Here is an 18,388-nt window from a genome sequence, read left to right as displayed (position 1 = left end):
CCTTCTGCCTAATCAAAGGTAATGCTATTCTTCTCTAGTGCCCCCGCCTTTTTGTGAATTAGCATCCTTTTTTAAAGGGTTTTTATAATTTTTCTTTAGATGCTTTTAAGACTGGTTTGGTTTCAGCAGTTTTACCATGATTGGGGTTTTCGTTCAATTTATCCTGCTTGGGGTTCTTGGAGACTCTTGAAATCATGGATCAAAAAAACCGTTTTGGAACTTTCTCAGCTGTCATCTTTCCAAATACTGCTTTTGACCCTTCCCTCCATCTTCAGGAACAGTAGTCATACACATTGTAACAGGCTGAGTCACGGCCACCCAATGATGTATGCCTGCTGTCTCATGAGGAAAAAGGGCCTCTGCATACGTAAATGTGTCGCCAATCTCCAGGTGGGAAGCGTTTCTGGATTATCCAAGTGGGTCCTGAGTCCAATTACAAGTGTCCCGAGAGAGCCGCAGGAGATTGTACTTGAAGGAATGGGGACGTGAAGGGGTGAAGTGGAGACTGGCGTGTTGCAGCCACCAGAAGCTAGAGAGGCGACAGGTGGGAGTGTGGCCCTGTTGACACCTTAACTTCAGCACAGTGGGATTCACGATGGACTCCCAGCCCCGAGAACTGTGAGGGAACGAATCTCTGTTGTTCGAAGCCTCTCGGTTTGGGGTCATTTGTTGTAACAATCTCAGGAAACTAACAAACCTCTGCTAGACTTTTCTCTCTCTCTCCCAGGTGACTCTTTTGTTGTGTTTTGTATTTTTCATTCCTATTTCAGATTGGATTTTTTCCACTGTACTAATTTTTCCTTCATCTCTTAAATCCAATCATTTAGCTAATAATGTTCGTTATTGTAGCTTTTTTTTTTTTTTGATTGCTGGAGATTGAACCCAGGGCCTTGTGCATGCAAGGCAAACACTCTACTAACTGAGCTATCTCCCCAGCCCAGTTACTGTAGCTTTCTCTTTTAGAATTTCCTTTTGAATCTTCTAAAACTCTTCTGAGATCTCTGCTGAAATCTCAGTCTTTTGGGGGGAGGGGTCGTGGAGGTACCAGGGATTGAGCTCAGGGGCCCTTGACCACTGAGCCACATCCTCAGCCCTATTTTGTATTTTATTTAGAGAGAGGGTCCTTTTGAGTTGCTTAGCACCTCTCCATTGCTGAGGCTGGCTTTGAAATTGTGATCCTCTTGCCTCAGCCTCCAGAGCCGCTCCTATTACAGGCCTGCATTCCCGAGTTTGGCTGATATCTCAGTCTTATCCCCGTATCCTGTGGGTCTGCTTCCTTGTTGTTCTGTTGAGGTTTGCACATGCTCTGATGTCTCCACACGTAGAGCTAATTTTTTTTTAATTGAGTTCTGGGCACTATATGATAAAAATTCTAGAGGTGATTTGGAACTCTGTATGATTTCATCTTCCTTCACAGAGACCTCCTTATGCTTCTGAAAACCTGTGAGTGGCACTAGCATCTTCAGATCAATTCTACCTCATCAGGGATTCGGGTGATATAAAATAGGAGTTTTCCTCCTAGGACCTCAGAACCACTGAAGTTCATTACTATGACTGCAGGGCTGGGATGGAACTCAGAACCTCGTGCAAGCCAGGCCAGGCTCTGCTACTGGGGTGTGGCCCAGCCCTTCACCACTGAGCATGATGTTCTCTGTGGGGATTTATTCATTCATTTTGGTACCAGGGATTGAACCCAGGGGCACTGAACCACTGGACCACATCCCCAGTCTTCCCTACCCACCTTTTTATTTTTTAGGCACAGGATTATGCTAAATTGCTGGGGCTGGCTTTGAACTTGTGATCCTCCTGCCTCAGCCTCCCAAACCACTGGGATTACAGGCTACAGGCAGGTGCCACCACATCTGGCATATTTTCTTTTTTCTTTAAATATTTTTATTAGTTACTGATGGGCCTTTATTTATTTCTATGTGGTGCTGAGAATCGAATCCAGTGCCTCACACACGCTAGGATAAGTGCTCTCCACTGAGCCACAATCCCAGCCCCCAGGGTATTTCTTTTTTAACAAGTGCCCTTTATCATGTCAAGGAAGTTCCCTTCTATTCCTGCTTTTCTAAATGCCTTTTTTATTTTATTATTATTATGAAATGATGTTGGATTTTCTCCAAGTTATTTTCTGCATCAATTGAGACGATCATGTGATTTTTTCCCCCCTGCATTCTATTAACGTGGTATATTACACTGATTGATTTTCTCATGTTGAATCACCCTTGCATGCTTGGGACAAATTCCTCTTGGTCATAGTGTATAATCTTTTAAATTTATTTTTGGACTTGGTTTGCTGGTATCTTATCGAAGATTTCTGCATTCATATTTATGAGGGATGTTGGCATTAACTTTTCTTTCTTGCGATGTTTTATCAGGCTTTGGTATCGGGGTAATGCTGGCTTACTAATTTCTTCATGTTTATTCATGTGTGATTTTTAAAACATTTTAATTTGGATAGTCAGCTCATTCATGTTCAGCCTTTTTTCTTTCCTAATATATTTCTGGCTGTACTGCTTTGGTGCCATCCTTAAATTTTTTAAAATAATATTATTATATTTTTTATACCTTTATTTTATTTATTTATATTTATATGGTGCTAAGGATCCAACCTAGTGCCTCACACATGCTAGGCAAGCGCTCTACCACTGAGCTACAGCCTCAGCCCTTGAAATGTATTCAATACTATTTTTATTTCTATTATGATTTCATCTTTAATTCTTGAGGTACTTTGTAGTACATGGTCTCCAGCTTTAGTGTGTACTTTATTGAAGAATAACATAGGCGCATGGCTCAGAAGTGTGCAATTCAATGACTTTCCACAATTTGAATGACATTTACATTGCAATTAGGTCCAGAAATAAACCAGAAGACCCCATGTGCCCTCTGTGTCCTCAGCTCCCACCCCTAGAGTTTTTTTAAAAATCACTGTTTTTTTAAAATATGTATATATTTTAGTTGTAGATGGACATAATATCTTTATTTCGTTTAGTCTTTTTATGTGGTGCTGGAGATCAAACCCAGTGCCTCATGTATGCTAGGCAAGTGCTCTACACTGAGCCAGAAACCCAGCCCCCATAGTTCAGTTTTGACAGCTTTGGAACTTGACATAAGTGGAATCATCCAGCAGTGCCCTTCGAGTTTTTTCAAACAAAGTTTTTTTTTTTTTTTTTCAATTTTGTCTTCAATCTGAGGAATTTATCTCCATCTGTCTTCAACTGGAAAAGGATATCTTTTTTTTTTTTTTTTTTTTTTAGTACTGGGGTTTGATCCCAGGGCCACTCTACCACTGAGCTACATCCCCAGCCCTTTTAAAAATCATTTTTTTTTTAAATTTTGAGACAGGGTCTCACTAAATTGCTAAGACTGTCCTCAAACTTGTGATCCTCCTACCTCAGCCTCCTGGGCGCTGGGATTATAGGTGTGTGCCACCGTGTCCTGCAACAACATAACAGATGGAATCAATAGTAAAATGAATACAGTTCATAAATGAATAGACTATAAGGTCAATTAACTCTCTCAGAAGAAGCAGAAAGAGAAACAAAAAGCCTGGTGTGGTGGCATACACCTGTAATCCCAGCAGTTTGGAAATTCGAGGCAGGAGGATTGTAAATTCCAGGTGAGCCTTGGCAACTTAATGAGACCCTGTCTCAAAATAAAATATAATTTTAAAGAGAGTTGGGGATGTAGCTCAGGAGTACAGTGCCCCTGGGTTCAAACCCCAGTAACTCAAAACAAAACAAAAAATCTCTTACATTTCTCACTTCAATCACCAGTTTTCATGCCTATAATTTTGTCCTGTTTTTTCATTCCACGCTGTGCCGCAGGGATGGAGCCCAGGGCCTTGCACGTGCTAAGTGAATGCTCTGCTCCTGAGCTCACCCTCCAGCCCTGGGGCTTCTTTCTCTCTTTCCTTTTTGTTTTTTGGCACCTGGGATTTAACCCAGGTGTGCCTAGCCACTGAGTCACATCCCCAGCCCTTTTTATTTTTTATTTTGAGACAGGGTCTCACTTAATTGATTAAGGTCTTGCTAAGTGGATGAAGCTGACCTCAAACTTGCTATCCTCCTGCCTCAGACTTGTGAGCTGCTGGGATTACAGGCGTGTGCCACTGTCTTTTTCATACTTGATAGCACTAACATTTTATCTTGTTTAGTATTGATTATGCCTTTTTAAAATGTGGGTTCATTTCCTCCCTTGTATCTGTGTTTCTAATGGAATCTGTAATTCCAATTAATGGATTTTCTTTTGAAGTAGCCAAGCTTCTTTAGACATCTTGTGATTTTACTTATTCCCATAAGGTCTTTGGAAAGAGGCCAAAACCCCTAGCAGTGTCAATCCCTTGGCTAAGGCTGTGGAAAGCTGTGGGTGAGTTTGGAGAGCCCAGGCATCAGAAAGCCACTAACCACTTCTTATCCCACAGAGAACCTTCTTCAGTCTGCATTTTGTGCTCACGGGATGGGGCCAAGGATATGGTCTGCCAGTCCTCCTGCTCCTCACTGGCACAGAAACCCTTTCTCCGTGGACCCCTGGATTAGCTGTCAGAGGCAAGCTTGGGGCAGCACCCACTGACACAAGGCGCTGGAGCTGGGGAGGAGCAGAGCAGCTTTCTCACCATTTCATTTCTGTTCCATCATCCCACCGCTCACCCAACAGCCTCCTGCCCCTGGCCATGAGCACCACCGCAGGTCACATCGTGCCTTTCTCTCCCAGGTCTTTCTCCTGTGGTTCTCTGTGACTCCCTCCAAAGTCCCTTTAAGTTGTTCTCGAGGAGGCAGCAGCCCTCTATACCAGCAAGAGAGCTGGGCTGGTCCTGCATTTCTCTTTTAGAGTTTGTCCAAGTACCCTCCTCTGTGGAATAGTAGCTGTCCTGATGGGGGGATGTTACAGCTACAGTTATGTGTACAATTTAATTACTAAGGGCAATTAAAGAGAGCCAGTCCCTGAGCTTGATTTGGAAAAGAAACATGTGAAATGAGAAAAGCAAAAGGAGAAAGGCTAGACAGAGAAGTAGAAATTGAAATAAACTATCTAAAATATTAAGGGGGCAGGGATTGGGGACTGGAGCATGATTCTGTGGTAGAGGGCTTGCCTGGCATGCATGAAGTTCTGGGTTCTATGGCTGCACCGCCAAAAAAAAAAAAAAAAAAAAAAAGTTCAATGTTTTAAGGAAACTCCCAACTCAGTGGGAAAGAACTACTCTTAAACACAGGGAACAAAGGAGATATATTATAACAAAAACCATTCAGATACAAATGAACGGAGGTAACACGAGTCAGAGTTACTTTTTCACTTGCTCATAAGACCTGCCTCTTGTCAACCAACCTGCGTGAACCTTCTGGGAATCTGGAAAGGACAGTCCTGGGATAAGGTCGTCCCCTGGTGGCCAACATGAAAACTGCAAGCCAGGTTTGCTTCTCTCTTCTAACCCAGCGCTGTTTTCCAAAAAAAAAAAGTGTATTAATTTCAATAATATATTTACCCAATATATGCAAGAATTTATCATTTCAGCATGTAGTCAACATTATAAAATTATTAGTGATGTATTTTACATTTTATGCAGTCTTTGAAATCCAGTATATAATTTGCATTTATAACACATCTCCCTTCAGAAGCTTTTTGTCAGAAATACTTGATCTGTATTTAAATCGTCATAAGATTTGCAGTTGAAAAAGTAGAATCATCTACCCAAATTATTTCAAATAGACCTAAAAGTTTTCCAGTTAGGTATTAAACTGAAAAACACAGTTAAGCAAAAAGTCCTGAGTGTAATCAGGAGTCTCACCTGATCTAATCTGTTTTCAGAGACCCATCCTGGACTCAAGAGCCTTGTCCTGATTGGTCAGCGGGGCATTTAAAGGCCTAGTCGCTTCACTCTAAGTTGGGACATTGCTGAGGCTCAACTCTGCTCGTGCGGCTTCCCTGACACAGGTAAGGCTCCTGGGGTGCTCCCTGATACACATCCTTCCCCGCCCCTCTTGGTCTCAGAGCTGCGTCCTGGGGAGTTCCTGATTGGCTGTAGGTGCTGGGAGCTGGGGCAGAAAGCAGCTGCTGGGTTGTTGGCAACCTGCCCACACTGAGGACCCCCTTACTGTCCGTGGGGGGGGGGGGCACAGACAGCCTGAACTGCCTGGCATTGTAGTGGAAGAGAATTCATTAGCGGGTTCCATGTAACCAGAGCCCGAGAAATACGGGGGCACAGAATAACCCTAAGGATGGTGAAATCAGGTGACGGTTGCTAAACACAAAAAGTCTTTGGAAACAGAAAAAAGCTGAGTGATCAATAGGCTATAATTATAACCATGTACGGAAGCTGGGAGCCTCCTTGGGAGGTTTTTATCTCCACTCGGAGCTAAAGCTGCGGATGGGATTTATTTGTAAGAACAGTCGCACACGTGAGAGGCTTAACCTCAACTGAGAAGGGTCAGCTATGCCCAGGGCAGAGCTTGACATGTGCGAAGCAGACTTCTGGGTGGATGCACCCCAACATCGTGAACTCCAAGTCCTTGAGTTCATGGAGGCGGCCTCCTCTTCCCCATCAGGAGCTGGCGCTCCCCCCTCCTCGGGAGGTGATCCACAGCCTTCCCTTCAGAAGACACCCATCCCCAGTCTGCCCCCACCTCTGCTGCTGGCCGTGCAGGGGTTCAGGGCTGGGGAGAGAGGAGAGGGACTATTATCAGAGGGAGCTGCAGGACCGGTCCACAGGTGCTGTTGGTGCTGAGGAGTGGATGATTTGAACCCAGTGCGAGTACTGGGTCACAGGAGCAAGCCCTGAAACTGGATAAGGGAGAGTTCACTTGTTTGGCAGCGCTATTTCAGGATGTAGGATTTAACACCCCGCTGGGGACCCCAGAGGTTGCCCATGTGCTGCCAAACAACTCCTAGAAGTGTGGACAAAGCACACTGAGGTAGAAATGCCAGGATTGCTGCAGGTGGTGGAAGAGGGGTTAACAGGCTCAGTGGTGAGCATGGTGGAGTGGCTGGACCACGTCTGAGGGAAGGGCAGGAAGGAATGTGCTGGTGAGGGGCCACCTGCATGGCTAAGAACTTTTTGGATGTCCTCCTGCACAGGCCAAGGTGATGGTGGGAGATGCGGCTGCAGACCAGGGTGCAGAAGGCAACATGGGTGCTAGGAGCCTGGGCTAATGGGCTAGTGGATGCAATCACCCTAACGAGCACGAGGCAGGCAAGGTGGAACCACGCAGATGCTTAAGAACGTGGCAACATGGGGCCAAAGACATGCATGGGACCACTCAATCTCACAATCAAAAGAAACCAGCGACAGATGACCGGTAGGCAAGATTGCCTCAATAAAAAAAATCTGGCCTTCAGTGGCACCCCTCCTCTGCCTCCTCAGATGCTTCCATCTGCATGTGCCTTGGGAACGGGTCTTCCATTCATTGCTCTCACCTGTGAACTTGATGGGGCCCAGGCTACATGGCAGATTTTAGGAGGCAGGAGCTGCTTCAGGAGAGAAGCAGTGGAGTGGATCACTGTGGGGTTCTCGAGGTGTGGGAGTCCTCCACCAAATACAGCAGAAGCCCCTGCGAACATGCTACTAATGCAAATTCTTGGGTTGCACCCAGACCTAGGGATTCAGAAATGTTTTAACAAACCTTCCAGGTGATTCTGAGGCAAGCTCAAGTCTGAGTCTGATAGAGTATAAATAGTGCTGTTCATATCTTCTGCATCAAAATTTTGTTGTATCAATTGCTTAGAGGGTGGTAACATCTCCAACGCTTGGAGTTTTGCCTTCCCATTTCTGCTTTGTCTACATTGAAGCTTTTTATCAGGCACGTGCTCACTTACGTCTTCCTGAATTGACCCCTTATTGTATCGACCCTTTATCTCTGGTAATAGGTCTTGAATTTCACTTTGCCTGAGTAGTATCATCAGGCTCAATGTTTCCAGGTTGTGTGGCATGTTTTCCCTACCGCTCATCTGACTTTATATTTAAAATGTGACTCCTGTAGTGCATATGGCTTGGTCTTTTTATTTGACAGTTTAATATGATTCATTTGGGTCTTTGGTGGTTGTGGTGTTTTGTTTTGAGGTGGGGTCTTGCTTTCCTGGTGAGCTCAAGGGATCCTCCCACCTCAGTAGGTAGAACTACATGGCGTGGACCACCATACCCAGCTGGTATTGTTCAATTTTAGATCTGTCACTTTTTATTTTCTATTTGTTCATGTCATCTTGTTGCCTTTTGGGTTCATCTTTCTTGCTGTCTTCTAGGCTAAAAATGTTTAGGGCTGCCGGGTGTCTGTGGTACCTTCCAATAATCCCAGAAACTCGGGGGGCTGAGGCAGGAGAATTACAAGTTTGAGGCCAGTCTCAGCAATTTGATGAGGCTGTCTCACAGTACAAATTTTTCTAAAAGGGCTGGGGATGTGATTCAGTGGTTAAGTGCCTCTGGGTTCAACTCTGGTAGCAAGGGAAAAAAAAAGGTTAGGTCTGGGGGTGTAGTTCAATGGATTGACCCCTTATTGTGATTACCCTTTGTCTCTGGTAATAGGTCTTGAAGTCCACTTGCCTAAGTAAGTTGTATCACCTTGAGTTAATGTTTTGACCCCCAGTGCTATGCCAAAAAAAAAAAAATTAAGAGTTCCTGTAATTTGCCAGACATAGTGTGGCACACACCTGTAATCCCAGCAACTCGGGAAGCTAAAATAGGATTGTAAATTAAAGCCAGTTTTAGTAACTTTTAAATATTTTTTTTTCCTGGTGGTGCTGGGGATTGAACCCAGGACCTTGTGCATGTAAGGCAAGCACTCTACCAACTGAGCTATATCCCCAACAGTCTTGGTAACTTAGCAAGCCCCTAAGCAACTTATTGAGATCCTGACTCAATAAATAAAAATGATTGAAGACATAGCTTAGTGGTAGAACACTCCTGAGTTCAATTCCCAGTTCCCCTTGCCCCCCAAAAAGAGTTCCACTGATTTATCTATTGGAATTCTAAATACACCTCTATTTTTCAGTGATTGCTCAATTACAACTTTAAACTTTTCTAGTTTTAGAGTTGGTTTTGTATCACTTTGTGCACCATGAGAGTCTTTAACTTCTATGAACCTCAGTCACTTCATTTATATAAAGAACAGTGAGCTCACCTCATGGGTCACCTGACTACTAGCTGAGATAGTGCATACAAAGCAAAGGTCAGGACAGTGCTGTGGTTACTGTGGGTATGTGGTGACAGGGGTTATTGGCATTTGACTTCCCGAGACCACAGGGGACAGCCAACCCAGCTGAACACAGCCAGTCTCAGCTGTGCCCCTGGTCTGCTGTGTGTGCATCTCAGACAAAGTTTGCCTTTATTGTCAACATAACTGGCTGCAGGCCTCCCTGTTCCCTTCTGTGCATGCTCCTAGTGTGGAGGGACACCCACATCTGTCTGCAAGTCAAGGACCAACCTCTGCTCACATCTGGGCCCCATCTCCCTCCCTGCAGGCCATGCTGGGTTCCTGAGATCATCAGCCTGTTCAAAGCCACCTGCTGCCTCAGTGATGGCCTTGTCATGGGACAAGTGATGTCTCCAGAGAAGGGTCCAAGAGTTCCCAGAGGAGACAGGGAACTCAACTTGGGACCAGCAGGGTTCTTGGCATACATAACGGAAAAGAATTTCAGCATCAGCCAGGCAAAGGCATAGATGGAGATTTTTTAGGAAGGTAGACATGCATTCAAGAAGAACACGGGCTGTCTCGAGTGAGAAGCAGCCTAACTTGGGCTGAGGGTCCAATATTTATGGAAGAGCTGCGGCAGGGGCTGGACTGGAGGTGCATCCAGGGTGGAGCTGCACATTTTCACAGCAGTTTTCCCTGCACTTGCATATCTCCCTCATTTTATGAGGGCATGGGCCAGCTGTGCTTTCTACATCTCAAGGTAGAAAGATTCAGGATTTCTCTTTATCCTAAATCCCCATCTCGGGACAGCCTCCCACCAATTCCCCCACCTTGAGGGCCTATGTCTTTGCAAGATTTGTACCTCCTGCCTAAGGTGCCCTTGACTTGTTCCCCACTTGACTAGTCCTTGGGTTGACCAGTAGCAGAATGATGCCAACTAGGTTTATCCACACCAGCTTCAACTTATAAAGGCATAAATCAATGTGAACAAACTAAAATATTTGAACACTTCTCTTATAAGACAGGTATCTATGGAAATAATCCGGGCATGGCGGTGCCCGGCTACTTGGGAGGCTAACACAAAAAGCAGGCCTGAGCCCAGGAAACTGGGACAGCCTGGATAATAAACAAACCCATTATGAAAATGGAAAGAAAATGTACAAAGTTAAAATTTCAAAATAAGAACAGGCCAGAGAACCAAGTGTAGTGGGCATGGAGTATCGGACAGGAAGATGCTGAGCCTGGAAAGGCCTTCCAGCTGAGTGTTGTGCAAACCGCCCTCTTGGGAAGCTGCCTCCAAAGCTTGTGGAAGGATTAAGTGAAATACAGTCAAATCCCGAGATAGGCTGTGCTACAAGAACCTGTCTTTGCCAAGTTTCATCTAAAACCACTTTTTGTTTATGGGAATTACAAGGCCCCTTTTTACTTAAAAGTTCTTATTTTTCTTGTGCTAAGAATGAATCTAGGGCTTCACACATGCTAGGCAAGCACCCTACCGCTGACTTACACCCCAGCCTCCAAGACATTTTATTTTTTTAAGTTACAGCAGGCATGGTGGTGCATGACTATAATCCCAGCTACTTGGGAGGTTGAGACAGAAAGATCTCAAGTTCAAGGTCAGGCTGAACAGCTTAGTGAGAGACCTGTCACAAAAAATTAAATTTTAAAAAGGGCTGGGAAGGGCTGGGGATATGGCTCAAGAGGTAGCGCGCTCGCCTGGCATGTGTGCGGCCCAGGTTTGATCCTCAGCACCACATACAAAGATGTTGTGTCTGCCAAAAACTAAAAAGTAAATAAATAAATAAATATTTTAAAAAAAGGGCTGGGAATGTAACTTAGATGTAAAATGCTCCTGTATTTAATCCCAAGTATTGCATGCACATGCATGCGCACGTGCACACCATGCATGCGCACACAGAGCTCAATCTGGATTTTTTTAGGGCCTTGAGAGTAAATAACTAAGGAAAACAGTTGCCCCCATGGTCACCTCTGTAGTTATAGTTGGGAGTGTTAGGTTGTCTCAAAGCATCTGTAATTTATACCAATAACAGCCTGACACTTCCTGCATTTTTTATATATTTTTTTAAATACACTTCTATGAAAGGATCACTCTGAACAATGAAAGTCAAATATGTGCTGTTTGCTCGCACAGTATCAAGCATTCTCTACAGCTGTGAAAGCAGCCACTCGGTAGTTAAGAGATCCCACCTGACGCCACACTTCATCAGCTGATATTAATCACATAACTGCGGCCATTTTAATAGACTTGTGGTGTATAAGGATCGATGAGCTTAGTTTAGGCAATAAGAATGGTGATGACTGTTGACTGGGGAGAACTCATCCTAGGAGGGGTTTTTCAGATACAAATGACTCCTGTGAGGATGGGATAGAATGTAGGTAGAAATAGGGCACAAAACTGTCCTCAGCTGTTAATAACAGGTCTGGGGCTATGGCTCAGTGGTACTGCACTGGCCTAGCACAGGTGAGCCCTGGGTTTGATTCTCAGCACCATATATAAATAAATAAAGGTCAATTGACCAAAAAAAAAATCTTTAAAAAAACGTTAATAACAGATATATCTAGAATATGTGAGGATATCACTATGGGCCAAATAGAGCTCATCACCTTGCACTGATTTTTATCCTCTAAATAGAGGGAAAATCTTTGAAATGTAGACATCACTATTGTACCCTACTGCTTAAAATGATTGGAATAGATTGCAATAGATGGGAAGTCAAAGCCCTTCTATCAAATCCCTGTAGGGAACTGTCGTCAGGGCTAGCTTCTAGGATTATAACATAGGTCTGCATTTATGCATATAAACATCTACTTCCATAAACACCATCATTATGTATATACTGATCTGCAGCATTCTTTTGTATTATTGTCAACATTTTGACCCCTACATCAGAAAGTAGAAAGTGTTTAATAAACACCCAGAGGGGCTGGGGCTGTGGCTCAGTGGCAGAGCACTTGCTCAGCATGTGTGAGGCACTGGGTTCGATCCTTAGCACCCCATAAAAATAAACAAATGAAGGCATGATGTCCCTTTACAATGACAAAAAAATTAAATTAAAAAAACATAGAACACCCAGACAGGCTTCACCTAGATCTGCCAGTTGTTGCTATGTTGCCACCCATCCCAGGTACACATTTTTTGAAACTTGCTTTTAACTTGAACATAAATATTTTTCCAGGTCAATATAATTAGTCTGACCCATTTCAGTCTAGGAGCTCTGAGGTGCCTACCTTATGCAATGAACCATGCAGAATTCTCAGCATTTCTTAACCTCTTGGCAAGGGTTAAGAGGGACCCCCAAGCACACCATGTAAGACCCACCTCCCCAGGCTTCCACACATCCATTAGCAGGAGAGAAGAGGGGGCGCAGGGCCCTGACCTCCCAACACTCTAGTTTCTTCACCTTTTTCTACCTTGAGGTCATGTCTGACGTCATTAAGACCTTTATCTTCATTTATTCAATCACAGGAGGCCTAGGATTCCCAGGTCACCCCCTGACAGTATGACCTTCCTGGGCGCTGTATATCCTGTTTTCATCTCAACTCTCCCTATATTCTAGAAACCTTTTTTTTTCTTTTGGTACCCACTGAGCCACAGACACAGCCCTTCTTATATTTTACTTAGAGGTGTGGGAGACCAACTTGCACGTGACTGGGTCATACTCCCCGGCTGAGTGCTGAGGAGCTCAGTCACAGAAATGTGGCAGAGTTTTCCCCACCCTTCTTGGGTTCGAGGGTCCGTGTCTTGTGCACGGGTGTGTCTTGCTACAGCCCCATGGGTGAAGCTACGCTCACCTGTTCCTTTGTAATATAACCCCTTGCCCTGTTTAGGATAGAATCTTCCATGGAAGTGCCTTGTGTGTGTCCCCTCCTCTTACTGTGCCTTAGGTGTGGCCTACCCAGGTGTCCGTCAACCTGCTGACAGTGGACATCATGAAGATAGACTCAGCCCCCTGAAACCTGACCCCTTGCCTCATTTGAATAGCTTCTCAATAAAAGGGGTCAGCATGTGCTCTTGCTCTCTCTTCCTGCAGACCCTTAAGGTCAGAGGAGCCGTCACAGCGACCCCAAAGAAAAAGGTATTTGTGTCTCTTGTGGTTATTTCATGCAGCTCAGTCAGCCCAGTACAACTGAAGTGACCCCTGAGCCTTTTAGTTGCAAGAACTAAAACCCGGCAGACAGGGTCTTACTAAGTTGTTTAGGGCCTCACTGAGTTGGTTTTGAACCCATAATCCTCCTGCCTCAGCTTCCCAAACCACTGGGATTACAGGTGTGCCCCACTGTGCCTGGCTTCTGGAGATCTTTCTCAGTAACCTCTGGAACTTGCCTTCGGTTTTCAGCAAAATCTCTTGTGTCTTCAATGGATTCTTTTTTTTTTTTTTTTTTTTTTAAAGAGAGTGTGAGAGAGGAGAGAGAGGGGGAAAGAGAGAATTTCCAACATCCATCCTTTAGTTCTCAGAGGACACAACATCCTCGTTGGCATGTGGTGCTGAGGATCGAACCCGGGCCGCACGCATGCAAGGCGAGCGCGCCACCGCTCGAGCCACATCCCCAGCCCCTTCAATGGATTCTTATAGACTCCAACTGGCATCTGGGCTTCTTGAAGCCTGCTTCACTTATAAGTCCATTTTCCAAAATGGCTGCACTAATTTACGTTTCCTATCAACACTGTGGAAGAATTACATTTTTTTTTTCCATATCTCCACCAACACTGGTAACCTCTTGTCTTTATTTTCTTTTTTGTATGGTGCTGGGGATTGAACCCAGGGCCTTGTGAATGTGAGGCAAGCACGCTACCAGCTGACCTATATTCCCAATCCCTTGTCTCAATTTTTTTGTAATGCTAGGGATAAAACTCAGGACCTTGGGTCTGGGAATGTAGCTCAATGGTAGAGTGCTTCCTAACGTGTGAGATCCTGGATTCAATTTCTAGCACCACCAAAAACAATTAAAAAAAAAACAACCATCTGTAATCCTAACTACCTGAAAGGCTGAGGCAGGAGGATTCAGTTTGAGGCCAGCCTGGACAATTTAGCAAGACCCTGACTCAAAAAGTCTGGGGATTTACCTTGGTGGCATAGTGCCACTGGGTTTAATTCTAACTACTGCAAAAAAAAATGTCTATATACATGTATGTGTGTGTTGCATATATGTGTACATACAACTGTGTGATACATATATGTATACATATTTGTATAAGTACATAAAATGAGTAATATATATAAAACTCTAGATTATGATTTCTGGCCATTTTAGTGCACCTTTGCCAATACTTTGTTGAAGTATTTGCAGAATTGAAAGTTTGGGACTTATTGCATTCACAGGTTAGCTGTGGGTTTGTCCTTTATGGTCTTCTATTGTGTTGTCACACATTCCTTTTATGCCTATTTTGCTGAGCATTTTTATGTTAAATTTTGTCAGATGCTTTTTTGGCCTCTATTGAGAGAATTGTATGGTTTTGGGCTTTCCTGCTGTTAACACAGGTACCCTGTTTGTAGATTTGCACTTGTGGATCTATCCTTGCAGCCCTGGGGTAAATCTCAGCTGATCCTGGTGAATGATCCTTTCAATATGCTGTTGAATGTTTATAAGTATTTTGTTGAGGATTTCTTTATGTATTTTTTCTAATGCTGGGATTGAACCTAGTGATGCTCTGCCACTGACCTACATCCCTAGCCACCATTATTTTTTGAGACAGGGTCTCACTAAGTTGCTGAGGCTGGCCTTGAATGTGTGACCTTCCTGCCTCAGCCTCCCAAGTAGCTGAGATCATAGGCAGGTACTACCAAACCTGGCATTGTTGAGGATCATTGCATCTTTGTTTATCAGGGATATTGGCCTAGAATTTTCTTTGTTTTGGTATCAGGGTAAGACAGTCTTATAAAACACATTTATAAGAGGTTTTTCTCTTTTAAAATTTGTGTTGAAGAGTTCAGGCAGGATTGGTATTAATTCATGTTTAAAATGTTTGGTGGAATTCAATAGAGAAACCCTCAAGTCCTGGGTTTCTTTAATGGGAGACTTACTACTAATTTAGTCACCATATTCATTAGTGTTTGTTCAGGTTTTCTATTCATGATTCTGCTTATGGTAATATGTTTAGTAATCTATCCATTTCTTCCAGGTTATCCAGTTTGTTAGTATATAGTTGCTGAAATAATCTCCTAAAATTCTTTGTATTTCTGTGATATTGCCTGTAAAGGCAAATCATTCACTTCTTCTTCTTCTTCTTTTTTTTTTTTTTTGCCTTAGTCTAGACAAACCCTTATTGATCTGTTTTCATCTTTAAAAAATTTATTCTTAACAGAGAAGAGCAAAAGTTTTTTTCTAATCTTTACTTCTGCTCTGATCACTATGGGCTTCCTTCGAACTTTGGGCTTCATTTGTTCTTTTTGTAGCTCCTTGAGTTGTAATGGAGGTGGTTAGAGATCTGTTTTTCTTTCTTTGTGATACTGGGGATCAAATCCAGGGCCTTACATATGCTAAGCCTGTGCTCTACCATTGAGTTACAACCTAACAGGAGAACTTCTTGGAGGTAGGTGTTTATTGCTATTAACTTCCTTCTTAGAACTTGTTTTGCTGTATTTCATAAGCCTTGGTATGTTATATACTTATTGTCATTTGTTTCGAGATATTTTTTAACTTTCAGAAGCATGTTTAAATTCCACATATTTGAATTTTCCCAAATCCTTTGTTATTAATTTCTATTCTTATACCATTATGGTCAGAAAAGATGCTTAATATGATTTCAATAGTCTTAAATTCAAGACTTGTTTTGTTGCCTAATATGGAAAATGGCTGTGTGCACTTGAAGAGTGCGTATTCAGCTGTCGTTGGGTGGAATGTTCTTATGTGTCTGTAAGGTCCATTTGGTCTAAAGTATAGTTTAAGTCTAATGTTTCCTGAATGATTTTTTTTTTCTGTCTGATCTGTCCACCACTGAAAGTGGGGTATTAAAGTTCACTGCTGGGTTATTAAAGTTCACCGCTGTTACGTTACAATCTATCATTCCCTTCAGATCTATTAGTATTTGCCCTATATATTTAGGTGGTCTGATGTTGAATGCATATATATTCATAATTTTTATATCCTCTTAATGAATCAACACCTTTATCATATAATTTTTTAAAAAATTGGTTTTATTTTTTAAATACATGACAGTGGAATGCATCACAATTCTTACTACACATATAGAACAAATTTTCATAGCTCTATATAAAAAGTATGTTCACATCAATTCATGTCTTCATACATGTACTTTGAATAATGATGTCTAAGAGCCTTTAGCATTTTTATAAAACAACATCATGTTTTCCAAAAAAAAAAAAAAAAAATTGTGCTCTAGTTTTGAAGGGTTTGGGGCCACAGAAGCAGCTAATGAGGAAAGCACCTGACATAGTGTGGCTACATGATTCTGAGAAACACCAAATTCTTTTGTGGAAACATACAGGTTGTTCTTACCTGGACTGTCCTTCCCTTTTCCCTTTAGCAAATTTCTACTCATCCTTCAATACCTACTTGAATGTGAAAAATTCCCAGCACCTAACCCAGCCGATTAGACCCTTTCTTTGGAGATGTGGATTCTGCACGGTGATAGAGAGATGCTCACACAGCAGCAGTGTCCAGGGACGACTGTGCAGGAGTTTGGGGCACTGAGAACAACTGGCACAGCTCTTCATTTACTGGACTTTGCCATCAGGTTCTCTTGATCTCTCCAATGTCCTCTAGCAAATTGTTTTCATTTAAATCACCCAGTTCACATTTTGCTGCTTGCAATCCAAGTCCCCAATTGCTGCCCAGTCTCCCCAGCATTGCTTCAGACTTTCAGAATGAAGGATATTTACACAGAGGTTATTACAAAGAGTCTCTTCTCCCGACACCCAACCTTAAGAAAGATAGCAGCAGTGTCTGACCATGCCCTGTCTCATTCTGAAAAGTCTGAGGCTGGCTATTGAGGAGAGCACAGATGCCTTTGTTTTACCAGAAGCTGTGCCAATCCTGTGCTCAAAGGCTAAGAGAAGGTATTGAAGGCCACAGAGCTAGAGAGAAGCAGAGGGTCAGCTCCTGTGCACAGAAGCTGTCCTTTAATCCTGGATGGGTTCCTCCACAAGCAGGACAGGGACCTTGCTATCTTTTCTCACAAGTGTCTCCTCTTCTTCCGTCCTCTACCTGATACACAGAAGGCGTTGAAAACATGCTCGCATGTTTGACAATAAAGTATAATCACCAGCTGCACTGTAATCAGAGACACTGTGACTCAGAGTTGAGCAAAGTAGTCCAAGGACATCCATTGGTGATGTCCCAAGGAGAACACACCCCCCAAGTCTGGTTGTCCCACAGCCTGAGGGACAGGGTGTCAGGGATCACGGGCAACTCTGCAAGACCCCTTTATTAATTTCTGAGGATGCTCTCAAGGAGCAGTGGAGCTTTCAGGTGGGTGTGGGGGTGACAGGTCTAGGAGTGACCTTGACTGAAGAGCCATGTCCTTCAAAAAGAACAGAGCTATTTGGGATGGTGCTGATGTCAATGGAATTAGGCCAATGTGGACCTCAAAATGCTCCAGGGTTAGAGGGGGAAACATGTCATCCAAATATGTTTAATATGTCAGAAGAGGACAAGACAAGTGGGCAGAATGCCACGGAGCCAGTGGGTGACATGGGCGTGGCACAGCAGAGGGCAAAAAGGGGAGTCTGATTGTAGGGCGGAGCTTATGAGAGGAAGTTGAGCGGAGCCAAGTTGAGCCAAAGGGAGAAGCAGAGCGACCCCAGGGGAGCCCACAATGGGCATAGCTGCAAGGGTGGAGCCAAGAGAAGCTGAGTGGAGAAGAGCAAATTAGCAGAATTGGTGGGGCGCAGCCAAGCTGGGCTGAGTGGAGCCAGTTAATGGGCAGAGATGTCTGGTAGGAGCCCAGTGGAGCTAGTCAGGTGCAACCCGTAGCAGCAGTGGGTGGAGCAGGGCTAGGGGGGGCTGGGATGGGGGGGGCTAGTGGAAGCTGGAGGGGGGCTGGCCCCACCCAGGGCTCCTCGGGGAAGCTCAGTGTGAGAACCAGGAGCCAAACTGGGGAGTGGAGGGCATTCTCATGCTTCTGCAGCAGGAGAATGGAGCCAGAGGGGTGCATACGCTCTGGAAATCCTGTCGGCCTTCACTGTGGGCCCAGCAAGGAACCGGGCCCTTGGGCTCCCATGGCCTAAGAGGCGATGTGAGTCTGTTCCGTTGGGGCTTCAGTTTCCCCACTTACAAAGGAAGCA

The sequence above is a fragment of the Spermophilus citellus genome, assembly GCF_964194105.1.
Source record: "Spermophilus citellus genome assembly, chromosome: 18".
Taxonomy (NCBI): Eukaryota; Metazoa; Chordata; class Mammalia; order Rodentia; family Sciuridae; genus Spermophilus; species Spermophilus citellus.
The sequence above is the reverse complement of the archived record's forward strand: the minus strand, read 5'-3'. Positions refer to the sequence as shown.